The following is a 6000-nucleotide window of genomic DNA, read 5'->3' as shown; positions in this document are numbered from 1 at the left end:
TTGAGAGAGAAAGAAAGAGACAGAGAAAATTGGGATCAATATTTTATGAGGCTGTAATTGATGAAACATCAAACACACATTTGTTAAAACAAGGCTTCTACTTAACAGAACACATGAAAGACTTTATGAATACTCAAAGTATTCACAGACGTCTTCAAATATTCTGAGCCAGTTGTTTTAGCTACTGTTTCAATCAGTGATCACATAATATTAAAGGCATCAATATGTTTTATTCATTAATAAATAAATAAAAATAGCAGGATTTGTATAGTTGAGAAAAGAAGCGCCTCGTAAGAAATTACAGATTCAAAATTTGCCTTACTAGCCTTAACATTCATTTGCAGCATATTACCCGACCTCGTTATGTATACTTTTTAAAGCCAGGTTGATTTGTGGAATAAGGTGATTTCTTCCATTACCTGTGTTTAAAGAGTACAGGCAAACACTGAAGACAGATTTCTGCCACGCAAAATATTCATCTTTAAAAATAACAGCAAAAACCTACTGACATTAAACGTGCGATGCTTGCAACACTGGGCTAAACAACTTGGTTTCATTTCGCCATCTGTGCACTGCGACTAGGATCTCTCATTGTGTGTTTTTAATGCAATTTCCCAGCCAGCCAACTGGTTCGCTCTCAGACAGCTGCGGAAAGCATTAGAGGTAGGGGGAAAAAAAAACTGCACACGATGCGGGAGGGTCAATTTCCTCTCAGAAGTAAAGGTGCGCCGTGGTTTCATTCACACCGACCGCTGGCGGCTGTCCAAACTCCGCACCATAGGGAGCTGAAAGTTGCGGCGCTGGAAGCTAATACTACTCTGAAATCCATTACACTGCCAAACGGCCCCTCAGGAGGACCGGGCCACGGCCAGCGTATCCGCGTTTACACCATCTGCAACAACAAAGTGCAAAACGACAGTAATAGGCCAGAGTTTTGTCATTTCCAAAGCCTCTTCAGCTAGCCTGGTGAGCAAGGGGAACATTTTGTACATTCAAGCAAAATATCTGGAAGACTCAAAATTTTTAGTTTTTGCTAGTTCTTTTGGAGTGTGGAGTAGAGGAGCCATGTCCTTCGTCATTTCATCATTACAGCCGGTTTGAACAGCAAAGGGAAAAGCTGGGCCGATTGGTGAAAGGGGAAAATAAAGGGGACTGCTGTGTGACTCATTCGGTTAAGGCACCAGGCTGTGGTGCATAAATGTACCCCATGGTTTCGGAGCTACTGCCCAGGAGCTCCATAGGGCGATGTGTAATTGGAGATTGCATTGGCCTGGGTATGGGACGGTTAGGCAGTTAGGGGTCCGCGTTTCATCGCTATCTAGCAACCCCTGCTGGTGGATCGGGTGCCTGTGGACTGCATGTTAAAGCCGCATATGAAAGGTCCTCCTCTGACTCAGCTCTATACTAGCTTAGTTGCAGTCTGCAGCTTGAAAAGACACACACTAACAACACGTTTCGGAGGAGAATCGCGAATGTCTACACTCGCCCAAAACCGCAGTGAGGTTTGTGCATGAGCGTGACAGCATTTGCAGACCGTTGGCCATTCCAAATTACAGTGGGAATTGGACATGCTCAACCCCACATTGAGAAGAATAGGCAGCAATATTCCCTAGGTGGAATGGAGGTAAGCCATCAAGGGTCACTAAATGAATGGAAAATCTCTATGACCTAAATCAGATTTGTTTGCACAAGGCTTGCTGCATTACCCACAAAAGAGAATCAGGTTACAGAAAAATTTGACTTTTTCCTCTGCAGTTGTATTCAAGTAAAACAACCTAGACAAGAACATCTACAGATGCATGTGTAGCTCAAATATCATTTGATACTTCATGAAATACCCAGACTCCCAGTAGAAGGACAATCCACTTATACTACTGAAATATATGGATGGAAGTTTGACAAAAGGGAAGTTTCACCAATGTTACTCAACTTGTTTTATGACCTTCCAGTCAAAGTTTGGAGGTCCATCCCCCCAAGGCACAATGAGAAGAGTGCTTAATTTGGCCAATCTGAGGTCACCCCAGTGGTGGCACCCTTCATCCCCACCACGGACAGCCTCCCCCTGCGGTCACGACAGCTGCAATGCAAGTCTGGAGCTGTGAAGTCCATCATTGCCCTTCATTTTCCAAGCTCTATCTGATCTATGATAGTGCTAATAATAACCTCAGCAGAAACGGCTCCATGCTCTCCGGGTGCCCTGTCCACAGATCGCCTCTCCCGATTCGGACCCCATTAAGACCGTATTTACTTATCATTCCTGCCTGTGCCACCACTTTGTTTGCCTGCCAGCTGCCCACCAATGAGGTACAACGTGACCTTCCCCCAGACGACAGAAGCCATCAGAGTGTTCTTGACAGCTAGCACGCGCTTGGCCTGCCTCTTGCTTGCGCCCTGACGTTAATGCTGAGAGCAGCCATGCCCAGTGAGGAACATAACAACAGAAAGCATTCTTTTAAAAAGAAGCAAAGATGATCCTGAAAGAAGTTCTGTAATGGGCATCCCATTATAAGTGTCCTTCCCCTTCTGAATGAGGCTACTGAATACTCCATTTTTAACCTAAAGGATTGCAATCCACTTCTATTTAAAATGTACATTATATTTTGGATTTGCCGCCACAATTTAAGGGCTCATTAATAGAGGCCCCGACTAGTAGTTCCTCTTCAGTTAGGATTTTCATAGCATGTGGTAATTAAAAAATGGGTCAGACAATTTTGTTCATAATTTAAAAGGAGTTCAGTATACGACATGACAAGTAATATAACAGGTCATAATAGAGTTATTTTTTATGACAAAGAATAAATATATCATAAATTCCATAATATGCAGACAAAATATATCTACATTATAAGATATAGTTTATGGTAAGATCAGTAAGCCACTTGGCTTTGATTATCTAGCCCCCAGATCATCAGTGTCAGCCACAAGTGGAACCCAACATGTTCTGTTTGTAATGTTTCTGGCAGCTCAAGTGCCCATTTAAACCTATGGCTGTGCTGATCACACTCACCAGGACGTGCAGATCGCCCCTGGCTCAAATCAGGCTTGTCTGGGAAGGGGGAGCAGTCCTCAGGTTCCCCCTGCAGACCACGGGCCTCCATTAGCCCCAGAGAAGGACCGTAATTCAAGGACAGTGTCAGCTGACCCCATTACCGCACCACATTAAAAACACCATAAAGCATGAAGATATAGGCTACAGCAGAATCCGTCTGAGCCCTGCTCTCTTAGTTCAGAGAAGAGTGTCGTAAATCAGGCGTCGCTCAAGAGAAAGTGCAATTGAACAATAATCTTTTTTTTTTTAACAGACTGTCGAAAGCACGACTGAACATTAATTCAGGAAATGTTAGACATTCACTTGACTGAACATTTGCTGAATCAATGTTCAGTCAAACATTCATTCAGTAAAACCAAAACCGTTTTTTTCAAGCAAATATCTTGTCTGTGGAGTAACAGAGCATGCACTTCATGGCATGGGTGGTTTTCGATGTGCATATCGCTGAAAACTGCCAAATGGCAGCATGAATGTCAAGGAATGGGCTCTCTCTATATTTTGCAAAGTTGCATCATGCAACATCTGAAAATGATAATGAATGTCTACAAAAACCCAGGTTTTATTAAAAACATACAACCAAGCAAATATGAACAATATCCAAGCCTTGTATTGAATTGTTTTATAGAGAAATATATCTTCAGTTATGAAGAAGAGAAAAAAACGAAATAGGGGCTTGCTTACAGCTCAAGCACACATAAGCTTCCTATTTGTCATGACTCTGTGCATGCCAGCAGGAACAAGCATTGTTCATTACAGGGCAGAGAGTCTAGCCTAGGAAAGAAAGCCATTTTTATAAAGAATACAAAGCAGTATTTTTCATTCTATGGGGGGCATATTATCAAATTGGGGTACATATCACAGTGACCCACTGTGATCAAACATGTTGTTTAATGATTATTAAACCAGGTTATTCTGCTAAAATAAAATATATATTTGCAACAGAGACCTGGTCCAAAATGCAGTAGCTGCAAGCTCAGCAAGAAAGCAAAACAGATTAATAATGCACGTCTCAATAAAAAGAACAAGATAATTAGACAATAAATCACTAAAAATAAATACAATTTCAAACTGTAAAAATGAAGAAAAAGTTTTACGAATTCTTACTGTGTGCTTTGAACTTTCATCTAGTGCAAGTGCATGCATTGATTATACAATCATTTATAATTTTAAAATCATTCCATGGTAGAAGAACTTGTAATTTCATATTATTAAGAAAAGTGGCTGGTTTTAAGTTTGTCTCCAAGCTAGGGTTACAATCAGGTATTGTGTCTCTCTGGATAACACTAAGGTATTCATTTGTAATCATCTGAACTGTTGGCCAGTAATCTACTTCATGCATTGTACAGTGCATAACAATTCAGCTGTGCATGGCTCAGTGATATATAGCTGGTATTAGTCACTGATCAAGGGAGACTGGTAAAAAAAATCTTTGGAAACTCTAAAAGGATATACTGTCATGAGAGAAAATGATGGCAATCTGACCTCTATGAATATAGCTCAAGTCAATTGTGTATCTCTGGTTTCTCCGTTCAAATTATGGACCTTCACTTTTCATGTTTAAGTAAAAAACAACCATAAACAGGAAATGGTTTAAATTGCACAAGCCTTATTTGCCATGATTGATCCCATTTTTAGGCCTATATGTACTTTCAGTTCTTTAATAAAAATAAAATATTTTGCTTATTATTGCGTGATACTGTTTAAAATTGCCATATGAAAAAGCACAAAAAAACATTTAATTTTATTTGGCAGATGCTTTCATGCAAAACGACATACAATAAGTGCACACCAAAGGTCGCTGGAACAACTATAGAACACAGGTCCAAGAAGGTACAATTCTCATAAAGTATCAGTTATCCATAGCATGAACATCAAGTCTAGTTCACACAGTAAGCTTAGGCTACGTCAGTAGAGTTATGGCAAGTCAAACTAGAAGTGCATAATTACAAGCGATGTGATAAAGAGCTACAAGATCAAGATGATGCTACAACATTAAAAGTCCTAGACGAAGATACAAGTATAACATGAATGCTGGTTTCATTCCAACCAGTCGCAATCCCAGAATTTTAACAAGCTGTTATTTTTTTTTAAATTAGGTTCTTTTCATATTTAGAGGGATTATTTACCCTTTAAAGCCACATTACGTCAGAAATTGCTATGAATGCCATAAAGAATAACATTCTCATGTTCATATTGTGCTTATTGTGTTATATTGCAAACAATTGAAAAAGAGGTCAAATCAATAGGCTCCAAATTGGTGAAAGTGTGGATATCTGGCCAATAAAACTAACCATCAAAGTGGCAGTGTAGTATATAATTGCAGGTTAGATTCCCAGGTAGGAAACTGCCGTGGTACCCCTGAGCAGGGTACTTAACCTGAATAGCTTCAATATGAATATCCAGCTGTATAAATGGATGGTATGTAAAAAAAAATGGTAAAAAGTTGTGTCGCTCTGGATTAGAGCATATGCTAAATGCCTGTAATGTAATGTAATGAAGAATTCAAAGACAAAGCAAATGATAATGAGTCAAACCTGCATTTTGTTAATAAGTTTAAGAAATAGGCTACATTCTGAAAAGAATGAAACATGTGTTCAACCACCTAATTAGGAGCCTATTAATTTACCTCTTAACCTACCTATTAACGCTACCTCTTTTTTATGTAACTGTTTGCAATGTAGCTCAATGTAGGACAAAATCAACATGGGAATTTTATTCTTTGTGGAATGCGATTCCAGACACAATATGGCTTAATCCCTACAAAGAGGAAAACCGCCTAATTAAGAAAAATTAGCAGCTTGTTAAAACGATAGGAATGCAATTGTGGTTGGAATAAAAACCTGCATACACAGGGGGCCCCAGGACAGAGTTTAGTGCTAGAAGATACAAGGACACAAGTGATATGATAGTGATCATAGATTGAGAGTGACCCTGTCGAAGAGCAGCGTAGT

This window comes from Anguilla anguilla, chromosome 10 (genome assembly GCF_013347855.1).
Source record: "Anguilla anguilla isolate fAngAng1 chromosome 10, fAngAng1.pri, whole genome shotgun sequence".
Taxonomy (NCBI): Eukaryota; Metazoa; Chordata; class Actinopteri; order Anguilliformes; family Anguillidae; genus Anguilla; species Anguilla anguilla.
The sequence above is the reverse complement of the archived record's forward strand: the minus strand, read 5'-3'. Positions refer to the sequence as shown.